Below are 12,421 nucleotides of genomic sequence, written 5' to 3' on the forward strand. Positions count from 1 at the left end.
GTTTTGGAACAGATTAAGCTTGAGAAGCAAGGTACCACTGTAAGGGCATGTGGGGGAAAGGCCCTGACTTAAGAACGGCGGAGCCCTCGCCGGGTCGCCCTGCCAGCTACTACCGGTTGTAAAGCCTGCGTTCCCTCAGGAACCTAGAGGGGGCGCGCGGAGGCGAGGCGCCAATTCCCGCCTTTCCCAGGTGTTTATGTGTGTGTGTGTGTGTATTCGTGCCCGCGCGCGCTCTTGCTGGTATCGGCAGACTGAGGGAGCCAGTCGGGGAGAAACCCTCCTCCGTCTGAGGCGAGCGGCGTTCCTTGTGCGAGGGGAGCCGAAGAGGAGCTTCTCCGACGACGCTGCCCGCCCTGCCGGAGCCGGCGTGGGTGGGTCGGAAGGATCCCCCACGCACGCCCACCTCCCGCCTCGCCAACCCCGGAGAAGCCGCTGCTCTCTCCCGGTCCCCCACCCCGCCCGGACTCATCTGTTGCGCCGCGGCGAAGCGGCACCTCCGCCGGGGGGAATCCTGAGGAGATCCTGAGGGGAGCGCCGGACGAAGGCGCCTCGGGGTGGCGGGCGAGAGGACTTGAGGGAGAGAAAGAGAGAGACCTTCGCTGTCTTCGGGAAAATGCGGCTGCCTCGCCGAGCCTGCCTTTCCTTCTCACGCCCAGTAAGTTCTCCCCGGCTTGCTTGAGGACTTGTTGTTTTTTTTTTGTATCTCTAGAACGGTTTTTATTATTCTTAGGGGGAAAAGATTCCTGCATTGCAGGGGGGGGGTTGGATTAGATGACCCTTGGGGGTCCCTTTTCAACTCTTCTGTGGTGATTATTCATAATCGTAGATTATTGGGGGGGGGGCAGGCAACCATCACCTCGAAGCGGTTTTAAAACAATCCGGAACGAAACATTGCCAGAGGAAAGTCAAATGGGAAGTACTGTATAGGTTTTCCATCACTTAGCACCAGGGGTAACTTTTTCGTTCCCCTTCATGAGAGGCGCTTATAAGCTTTAGAAAGGGGCTATTTCTCCCCAAGAAGGGGTGTGTGAAAAAGATGGTGTGGGTTAGGGAGACCCATAACTTGGAGGGGCAAACATGACTTCTCCCCCCCCCCCCATCCTCCCGATGCTGAGATCCAGAGGAACTTAAAATCCTCACAAAATAAGAAGGCGGGTTGTGGGGTAGAGAGGGAGGCATTGTTATTGCTCTCTTTGAAGGCTTGCAGAAGGGTCACTTCACACGTTGCAGCAAAAAAACCCAGGCCTGTGTCTCCCCTTTCCGGGCTGCCTCGTTTCTGTCAAATTATTTCTGTGTTTGTGAACGGGTCCAAGCAAACACCGGCCTCTGTGCCTCAGCCAATTCTCTTGTGTTTTTTCCCCCAGACATAGGAGCGCCTTTTAAACACTATAGAATGGAACATAGGAGAGAGGGTCATCGGTTTTGCTAGGTGGCAAAGGATAAAAAAAATAATGACAGCACTTTTAATCCTGTTTATAATGCTGCCAGTGAGAGAAGTTGTTCCCGTTTTTTTCAGATGTAGGACTGAAGTTGTAAGACAGTGATGTGTACGGTCAAGAGCCGGTTCATGCATATATGTGTACATCGCTTGAACATGTGTGAACTGTACTCAAGGCTGTTTCTTTTAAATCTCACGCAGAACCAAGATGTGTCTTGGTATTTCACTACTAACTTGTCAGTTGCTGGTTTTTTTTTTAAAAAAAAACAACAGCTATCTATAACTTTGCAGTTCTATCCTGTCAATAAAAAAATTGATTTGTTTCTCAAATCTACTTGCTAGATATGAGCACGGCAGTAGCACTAAAGGGAGAACATTACCCTATTGTACAGATGAGTAGCCTTGGTGACCAATGCTGCTCCTTTTGATTTTACCCACATCATCATTGGATGAATTTGAATAGATTGGTTCGGTGTTATTGATGCAGAAGAAATACAGTCCTGTTCTGTAGAATTTCAACTTTTGCTTGACATTTTTTCTGTCTAGAAATGGATGAGAAATGAAAGTATGGTACAAAAGCATTAGTCTGAATTGGTTTATGAGGCAATACGTTCATCAGAGAAGGAGAGTGGAAACATGCAGTGATATCTGGAAAGAATTTTGGAGAAGTGAGGACCAACAGAAAAATACTGTGCTGTATTGAGTTAACATGAAATTTAATCATAATTATTGCAATCAGATGTTGATTTTTAAAAAACTGATCCGATTGAAACCTTGTTTTGTAAAATAAGTGAGAGAATGAGGTTCAGAGCCCCGTGAAATTCACCTTTCTTCCTTAGCCCTTTCTACATGAATCTGGCGGTTCATTTGTTTAAACCTGGGCCTTTTCTAATCACATAATGCAAGACTTGGGAGGGGGAGGTACTTTTAAGTGCAGGTGGCCATATAGGTAAGGGGTTATGAACTCCCCTTCCCTCCTGCAGCTTATGTTCCTGCTCCCTTCCACAGTTGGTCTCTGATACCAAAAATGATCCTGGCAGTGCCTAGAGGCAGGGGCGAACTTCAGTCTTTCAAATTTCAGTGGCACGCCAAAATTTGGCATCCCTTTCCATTCTACACATGCACTACATCATAGTTGCTAAACCCTTTGGCATCCCCTTTGGCTCAGTGCCCAATGCGGCGGAACTACCCTAAATCTGTCTCTGCTGGAAGAACTGCAGGGAGGTAAGCCATGGGCAAAGGGGGCACTCAGCTGCCCCTTACAATCTTAAAATTGGGCCCTCACATTTTTATTTACCATCGCTTTAAAAATGGTTCTGTTACTATCACCTGCAGTTTGAGACTGCTTTTCAAGGTTAAACAGAAAGACTTGCAAATTTTCAAAGGTTCCTCCAAAGAATCTTGTTCTTCTTGTGAACTTTGAGATTACAGTAAAAAAAATCTTTTTCAGTTCTGAAAAATCAAAGTTGATAGGAGCCAGTTAAACATGCAGCAGATCTTAAGTAGAATATTGCAGCATTCAGCCCTTTAGGCTTGTTCTTTTTCAGTTTGCATATAAAGCCAAGTGCTACAGAAGTCTGCAAGCACAGAGAAGGAGTCAGGGAAGAGAAGAAAATGAGAGGTTGGTTATATGGCAAAGAACTGTGGTGAGAGGAGCAACAGACAGACTTATATGGTAAACCTAGTGACTGAAGGAATTCATCTGTGCATTGTGTTCACTTTTGTAAGCTCCTAGATGGTCTGGCTAAATTACAGGCACCATGAATCGAAAAAGAAGTAGCTGGTATGCCATAAAATAGGATAAATCTGGACAAGATGAATTTCAGAACTATGGAATACACTACTGGGCAATTTTGATTTTTACAAGCACTGCCTCCACTAGCATCTCCTCGATCGATTCCCAGCACACCTGGCAACCAAAATATATTTAAATGAGACAGTGAAAAAATGCTCAGTATTTAAAAATGACCACTCCAGAACAAACTTCTTACGCCAGACAGGAATATTAAAGGAAGAGAAAGTAAGAAAGTACAGAGAGTGCTTATCATACACACCACAAAGTAAGATGTGTGTGGCACCCCAGGAAGCCTCTTGGGCTCCCTAGGGTGTAGATAATCTCAGAAGCTCTTTCCTCATCCAAGAATTCCTTCCCCATGGAGGGAACATGCCCAGCACATCTGAAGGCTCAAATGTATACTAAAACTAAATCAGAGACACATTTACCCCAGGGAAGTTAGCAAACTGCAGAACAAAGAGAGACTATGAGCCCAGTCCACAGAAGGATAGGCATAGCAGAAAGCAGTGGGATGTGGAGTGGGATGACTCTGTGGTGGTAGAGCAAGGTTTTGGTTGCTATCTTAGATCGGCAAGGCATAAGTATGCTGAGGCTATGGCAAGGGCAGACTTAGGTTTCCTGGTATTGGAAGATATTGTTTCTCTAATCATAGTACTTCTAGATGTATGTTTATTTCTTGCAAAATGTTTCTTTTTATAATGCATAAAAATGTAAGGCTGTCATCATGCAGCCGCCATTGGGGGATTTGCAATGTCTCATAAGAATCCTGGATTTGCATCATGTTGGGGTGGGGGGAGCAAAAAAAAATAAATCATTTTGCTCAACAGCAGTGGCCTTGGAATAGTAGTGAGAAAGGACAGACACTGAGAGGGGGGGGGAAGAGGTGGTTTTAGTAAAGCAGATATGGAGAAAAGTGAAAAGAAAATAGTTCTAAACAATGACAAAAGTTTGAGTAAAAAACTGGAATATTTGAGGGTTCTGCAGCCTCCATATCTCAAATTGGGCAGCTGAGGGATGGAAGAGGGAGAAGTTTGAGTACGTTGAGAAGGGAAGAACACCGAAATGGGAAAAGTGCTTTTAAGCAACAGGTGATGTTTGAGTAAAGCAGGGGTGGAGAAAAACCGAGGAGAAAAGTGACAGAGGGTTGAGTATAGTGGACAGGGGGGCAAGACACAGCAGGTGTGGGGAGTGGTAGCTTAAAACAAAGCAATGAGAACTGTACACAGCATTCCAGGTGAGTTTGCACCATAGATTAATGGCCTTATGATATTGGCAGTTTTATTTTAAACTCTGTTCCTATTGATCTTCTAAACTTTGGGTCAACATTTTCATCAAGCTATTCATGCTAACACCAAAGGCTTGTTCCTGGTTGGTCATTTCTAGTTTGAACCCCATTAGATTAGAGTATATTTGAAGGAAGGCATATGTATAGGATTCTTTGCTCTGATGTGTGTCACTTTACACTCCATCCGTCCCGTTTAGAGAGGTCCTTTTGGAGTACCTGGCAATTCCATTTTGTTCTTGCCATTGTGAATTATTTGGTGCCTGCCATAACCTTGGCCACTTCACTACTCACCCCTAACTACAGATCATTTATTAATAAGTTAATAAGCCCAGGTGCCAATACAGAACTTTGGGAGAACTCTACATCCCTGAAGGGGACCCACCAATCTCTTTTTCTTGCTCAGGTTCTCCAGGTAAACTATCTTGCCCTTGAGGGAACAAAGTGGTTCCCTGAGGTTATTGTTGTTGTTTTTTTAAAAAACATTTCATTAGTATATTACAAAATAAATGGAAAATTAACAAGAAAAATTACCCCCCACACACACACCAAGAGATGAAGTCTGCATCCAAAGCAGAAGTCCATTCAAGTCCACATTATAATGTCTAGAAGAGTTTGGATTAGATGCAGAGGACTGCAAAAGATAACACAAAAAACAGTCAAAGCAATAAAAAACATTTAATACTGAGGATTCTATCCTCAGGGGGTGATCCTCGATTGTGTCCACAAATCAGAAAATGGGACACTGTCCTGGATCCCATTTAGGAGGTGTACCGGATATAAGGCAACATCACGAAAATATATGTAAACTTCACTTGTAAACCCATCAGGGCCTGGGGATTTATGCGATTTAAGAATGTGTGGCTCTACTACTGGGCTGCACCAAAGTCCATTTACCAGAATTTTGAAGAAGGGATTTAGGTCAGTTTAGGCCTCTAGGAATGAGGATTTTTGTCAGCAGAGTGGACAGTTGAGGATGATTGAATGGGGTTGTGGGCAGTTGAAGCCCCTCCGGAAATGCAAGGGGCTGCTTCTTTAGGTTCCCCCCCACCAAAAATGGACTAGACTTTAACTGATCTTGAAACAGAACCTTACATTTTGCAGCTCTGTGGAATTGCTGCTAAATAGCAGTTGAGTAGTTGCAGAGTGAGCAAACTTTCCTTGCTGATGACAACCACTTGCAGAATGAAAGTAGAAGGTTGCAGAAGAGGCTGGGCATTGTACTACTCATCTGATGAATTCAGTAGATCCTGGGTAAACTTCTTGTATTTCATCCTATTCCGTTAGAATCCCTGCTCTCCAAACAAAAAACTTGTACTGCTTGTGAAGTCAGGCCAGCCCTGACAGAGAGTTAAGACAGGCTTCTTTGGAAGAAAGCAGCACCTGCAGTGACTTGCGGGAAGCTCTTGGTACGTCTGAGTTATTCCCCAGAATTAGAATAGGGCTTCAGGCCCAGAGAATATTTTTCTGACTGTAAGAAAATAGGTTCAGGGTGCATTCATTAACAGTGGTGGGGATAAAGATTGTTTAGATGTAAAGTATTATTTTCATTGCAGGAGTTCTTTTTCTGTGCTTCTTATTTATTCAAAGCAAATATAATCTTGACACCAGCCCAAACTTGCTTATAAGAAAAAGTTGTGATTCATTATAGCTTGCCATTTGTCAAAGAACACAATCTAACTGGAAATACTTCTGCACCAACTCTACTGAAACTAGTCAGAACTATGCTGTGCTCATGTGTAGCTCCTGTTCATTTTAAAGCGGCTTGCATTGGAAAGCTTCATGCTGAATTGGGACAATAATTTTTAGGAAAGCATTTGCTCAGTATTGGCTCTACTGTGTGCCACCACTCTGAAATCCTGCTTAACTCCCACGACCCAGTCACTAAAGGACCAAACTTGTGCTGAGAATGCTGTTTGAGGATGGGAGCTTGATTTCAATTCCAAAATGCACTTATACCACGACATGTGCAAAAGAAGATTAAGTGGTGCCACACAAAAACAATTATCTTATACTATAAAGACAACAACAGAAAAGAACCACATGTGACAAAACTAGCACATAGGCATAAAAACATATCCATCTCTCTTCTTCCCACCCACCAGCAGTAGCACTCTTGTGAAATCAACACTAATATTTTATTTCATGGAGGTTTTCTGTGGGTGGGTGGAGGATGACTCTAGTTAGATAAAACATATCCTAGCCTGCTTTTTATTTGCTACTTCAGATTTTCATTTGTTTTAAAAATATGGTTATATTCTTTGTTCTGCTGAGTTTAGGGAGGTACGGACAAGCCTCAATCCATTATGATATTCATTTGCACTTTCATCTGGTATTTTCCACTCGGCTGCAGTTGGCTTAATTTGCACAAGTCCATGTTTTGTTTCATCATTTGCTGATGCAGAAATATATGTCTGCTTAATGAATAGTTATAACAGACAGCTTGTCTCAGCCATTAACAGATATTTGGATTAACTTCCTGGCATGTTCCCTTTCAGAGTTCATAAAGTGGCTAATAGCCCATCATAAATCTAACTATGGCTGCAACCTAACTATGTCTACTCAGAATTAAGTCCTATTGCATTTAGTGGGGTTTACTCCTAGATAAGTGAGGTTGGGATTGCAGCCACTCTAGCTACTTTGGTTTCACAGTTCAGTATATACTTGTCATCCTATCTCATTTTCCTCACTCAGATATCAGAGAGGGACAGTTTAATTATAGGTCAAGAAAGCTTTGGAGTGGGGAGGAAAGGAACTGCAAATTCAACATTTTTGTAAGCCACTTTCTGGTTGGGGTTTTTAAAAATTAAACAATGTGTAAATTTTATGAAAGGCATCAATACATAAATAAATAAATTTTGCTTTTGAAACCAGGTTTTAGGGTGGTAAAAAATGGGTGGTCAAAGCCAGATGGTTCTTCCCACTTTGATAAAAAGCTAGAAATTTAAGATAAAGCAGAAATAAAATCCACAGGTAAAAGAAGGGTTCATTATTGACTCTCTGCAGCAGCAAAAAGAACGAAACCTCAACAGCTGGGTAGATGATCAATCTATCCCAGTCTTGGATGAGCTGGCTAAAATCTAATCATTAAGAGGCACTAACTTTTGCCCTGTGAAAAAAAATGGAGCAGTTGAACACAAATTTCAATTAAAATATTCCAGTGAATCAAGGCAGATGTCTGGAGTGTATAAGACCCCCTTGAATAAGCAAAGCATGCAATTCCCACATAGCTTCAGAGGGGCAAAACCTGAATAGCTTGTAAGATAACACAAGTTTCAAAGCAGTATTCATAAATTAAAGAGTGAAGTGGCTAGCTGAGCAGAAGTTGTGATACAGCCCATTTTACACAACTGTTGTTAGTTGCCCCACTATCTCACAGCTCCTAAGTGGCAAGTGGTTCCTTAGTCCAAAAAAAGGCCCCGGTGCCCGAGAAAAGGCCTAAACCTTTCAAAATGCGGTCAGGTTCCTTATACATAGGAGCACTGTAGGGATCCCAAGTACACTTTTTTGAACGCAACTGTGCTAGCCTCTGCCAACTGAGCCTTTGTGGAGAATAGGTAATTGCATCCAGAACAAAAAAGCAAGGGGGAACAAACAAAAAGGAAATCTCATTGCAGGGAAAAAGAAAGCTGTTTCAAAATGGGAGCCTTTTTATCAGCTCCTAATACTCTTTATAAGGGTCACCAGTGTATGAACCACTGTGGCTGAGTGAGCCCTATTCATAAATGGTAATTGCTGGCATACCAAACAAAGCTGGTAAAAGGCACTCTAAGCTGTTGAAGCCACCTGGACCTCAGGCAACAAAGATTAATTCAGGAGCACACTCAAGCGACATGTCTGGTCCTTCAGGGAGAGTGCAACCCTGCCCAGAACAGGTAGTTGACCTGTCTCAAACCTGGAAACCATATACCCACAAGGCTAGTTTTGCTTCACTTTGTTGTTGTTTAGTCGTTTAGTCATGTCCGACTCTTCGTGACCCCATGGACCAGAGCACCCCAGGCACTCCTGTCTTCCACTGCCTCCCGCAGCTTGGTCAAACTCATGTTCGTAGCTTTGAGAACACTGTCCAACCATCTCGTCCTCTGTCGTCCCCTTCTCCTTGTGCCATCAATATTTCCCAACATCGGGGTCTTTTCCAGGGAGCCTTCTCTTCTTATGAGGTGGCCAAAGTACTGGAGCCTCGGCTTCAGGATCTGTCCTTCCAGTGAGCACTGCTTCAGTTTATTTGCCCTCAATAGCAAGTCTTGGCCATGTAGGTAGTAGAACTGAGCTGAAAGAATTAAAGACTGCATGCGGAAAAGAGACTTAAACACATAGCAGGGGGAAATTACTTGTATGTGTTATCATGTGAAGTTCAGTGGCATTGGGTTACTTTCCAACAAATTAGTTGGTTTAGAATAATAGTGATAAATCTCTTTGGACCTGAAAGTGTATATTTAATAAGAGATGAGTATCTTTTGAAAGTTTGCCATTTTAGCATATTTTAACAGGTTTCAAATGCTGGTTAGAATGATTTAATGATTTGTGTATTATGCAGTTACTAACCATCTGCAAAGCTGAAAAAATGCATATAATATTTGAAAGAAAATGTCACAATTTGTCATTAAAATTTGGCACCGAAAAGTTTGACCAACTGTTAAAATAGATCGTTTTCACTAATGATAAAATCAAATACACGAAATTCCTTTTGCATGTGTGCGTGCACACACACACCATTTTTAGACAAAAAATACTTTTTTCCAGACTGATTCTTTCAGAGTTAAAATGTAACCACTTCTGAAAACTTTCAAATTATTATTAATAATAAGCCCCACTTGTTTATTTACTCAATAAGAACTCCCCACTCCACCCTGTTGTATGAATTCTGTTTACTGCAGCTGAGGGACTTGCTTGCAATTTAGTGCTTGATTTAATGAGGTCTGCCAGGATTTACAAAGCCATTGTATTTTGCAATACGGTATGTGAAACTATCATTTTGTACAATGCAATCACTGTCTTTTAGATTTTGTTACTTTATAAGTGCTTCTATAATAAAGCCCTTTAGTGAAGCTGAGGCCTTGCTTTTCTGCCATTACCTAAAGCACAATTAAAATGGAGATGTCATATGACTAGTGACAGGTAGTGGGGCTGCTAGGAGGTCACAGGGGTGTGACCAAGTTGTTCTGCTTTTCTCCCTATCCTTTTCACTTGCAAAGATACTGTAGACACTTAAACATTGCTGTTTTACAAACTGTTACGTTGTTGGCATCTGTCTGTCTTGGGACACAGTGAAGGGTGCACCTTTGTGGGTGAGGTCAAGCTGTTGGAAGGTCGCAGCACCTACTGTGGCTGTAGAGACCACTATGGGAGAGACAAGTTTTGTTATGGCTGGGGCAGATGAAGGCATCCGTTTGTGCTGCTGTAGATGCACTCTGGTGTTTCTTCTCTTTGAGCTCCTCCCAGCGGTCATTCCTCCTCTGGTCACTGCTATTAATTCATGACTTGACTGCCTGTTTCCAGGCACTGTGGTCTTCTGCAAGGGATTCCCACATGGCAGGGTTGATGAAGGTTGCCCACCTTCATGTCACGTTTGCAGACATCTTTGTGGCACAGAGTTGGTCTGCCAATTGGCCTGGTGCCAGAAACCAGCTCCCTGTAGAGCATGTTAGCACCTTACTAAACTGAAAGGTGACACATGGTCCCATTGGGTTGCCATGCTTACCCACCTAGCAGCCACATTCTGCACAAGAGGCAGCCTCCAGACTGTCTCAGAGGGTGGCTTCACATAGAGCACATTGAAGTAGCCTAATTGAGAAGTCACTAGAGTGTGGATAGCTGAGGCCAGCCTATACTGGTCCAGGAACAACCAAAACTGGGAAACAGCCTAAGCTGGCATAAGCACTCCTGACCACAGAAGCCACTTGAGACTCCAGTGACTAACTGGAATCCATGAGTACTATGATCCTGTTGCTTCAGAGGAAGTGCAGCTGCTCCCAATGTAGGTTGTACATCTAATTCTCAGACATGGGAACCACCCTCAGGACCAGGATTCAGCCTCATTTTATTGGTCCCCTTCCAGTGCTTCACTGCTTCCAGGCACTGGTCCAACACCTTCCAAGCCTCTCCTGATTCAGATTGAATGGAGAGAGAAAGAGCTACCTGTCATCAGCATGTTGATGGCGCCATGTTCCAACTCCACAGATGACAGAGAACAGTTTCATATAGCTGTTGAATAGCATAGGAGAGAAAATGGACCCTTGTGGGAGCCCACAGCTCAAAAGGCACAGAACCAAGCAACAATCTCCTAGTACTATTTTCTGGTGATGACCCTGCAGGTAGGAGTGAAACCAATGTGATACAGTGCCTCCAATTCCTACCCCTCTGAGTCATTCCTGAGTCAAGACTCAAAGGAAATTTTCCTCTCGTGCCTAGAACATTTTGGTGTCATGCTACATGTGTGTATAAGTTAGGGTCTAATAAAGAAATGCAAGCTACATTGGGCTCAGATCATGTTTCCAGGGTTCTTTTAGCAAGAAGAGATATTTATCCCAGTCATTGACGGGAAGCCACAAAATGCAGATGTTTCCCTCAGATTTGTGAGTTAACAACACCTGCCCACACTTATTTAATTGGCTTGTTACTTTGCAGATATTCTGATTGTCATACAACATTAAATACTGTATAACATTTCACCAATATGGTGTCTTTTGAGTCTTCTTACATGGTGTAGGGGGCAAGAAGAAATCCCTTTACATGGCTGTATGACAGAAATGGATTCAGGTTGTAGCTCCAGTGCAGGGGGATGAATGATCTAGGCGGCTTGCCTTTAAGGACCCTTACACCAAACCCAGACTGCTTCCTTGGTAATGAACATGGTGTATTCAGTTGTGTTCTATAAAGGTCATTGCAGGCTCATGCCTCTCTTTACTGATATGAACTTGCCACCCTTTTAGCATAAAAATCAAAATGGAATAATTGTGGGGGCATGTCATTCATAGGGTCTTCCTCATAGACTTATTTCCTTATCTGAAATAGTCTGCATTAGTCCCAAACTACAGTCCTTCCTAATGCAATGCAAGTGTTTGTTCTTATACAGTATAATCAGTGTGCGTGGCGTTTTGAATATTGAAAGAAGGGAGATAACAAAGGGAATCGATGGATGAAAGAAAGAGATCAGTATAATAGTGTATGAGGATGTGCAATGTAGTCTAAAGGGTTCAACAAAAAAAGTTGGGGTATCGTGGAAAACTATGCTGTAATTGTGATTAATACTGGGTATTCTGAAAGCTGTAAGAAAATGCTTAGTGGTAAGCAAGAAATGTGATGCAAGAGGCTGCAGAAGGAACTCACAGTAAAAAGCTATAGTATTTCCTTGTATTAACATTACCACGGATTCACCTTACTGCACAGTCTCTCTCAGCCTTTCAGCAGATGTTCTGCAAGATATCATGGCCACTTAAGAGTCCCAAATTGTTTTGTTTAAAATGGCCAATAATGTTTTTGAAAATGTGTAAGATTGATCATTCAAAAACAAGAGCAATAGTAACCTTTTCATTTAAAACATTGCACAGTTCAGATATCCCTGCTGCACACACACCTGTTTTTTATTCTAAACAAGAAAAATTATTATTGTGGAGTTTGGTTTGAGTTTAGGCCCATTTTTCTATTATATTAGTCTTTCAACTTCATTCTGTGGTTTCTGGCCTCGTTTAAAAAATGACACCTGAGGGAACAAAGGAGAGCAAAATCATAACAAGCTTCCTTTGCTTTTGAGATGCAAGCGAAATGTTTCAGAATTATTTTATTTTCAGTCTTTATTTTTAGGAGGTAAAAATATTGCCCTGAGACTACACAGAATTTGAGGAAAGAAAGGTTACTGTGGTAATGGCCAGGTGTTTTCCTTTTAGCAAGGCCAACTTTAAAGGAT

At 42.5% G+C, this 12,421-nt stretch overlaps 1 protein-coding gene across 2 annotated transcripts in view; it reads left to right on the forward strand.

Annotated features, from left to right (window-relative positions):
* Positions 1 to 201: 201 nt before the first annotated feature.
* The window catches only part of TRPC4 (transient receptor potential cation channel subfamily C member 4), a 61,608-nt gene continuing 49,388 nt past the window's right edge, over positions 202 to 12,421 (forward strand). For both annotated transcript variants that reach the window (XM_083594244.1, XM_083594245.1), the window contains exon 1: positions 202 to 655. The gene's annotated coding sequence lies outside the window, so the exon portion shown is untranslated. The remainder of the gene's footprint in view (positions 656 to 12,421) is intronic.

The sequence above is a fragment of the Podarcis filfolensis genome, assembly GCF_964270895.1.
Source record: "Podarcis filfolensis genome assembly, chromosome: 17".
Classification (NCBI taxonomy): domain Eukaryota; kingdom Metazoa; phylum Chordata; class Lepidosauria; order Squamata; family Lacertidae; genus Podarcis; species Podarcis filfolensis.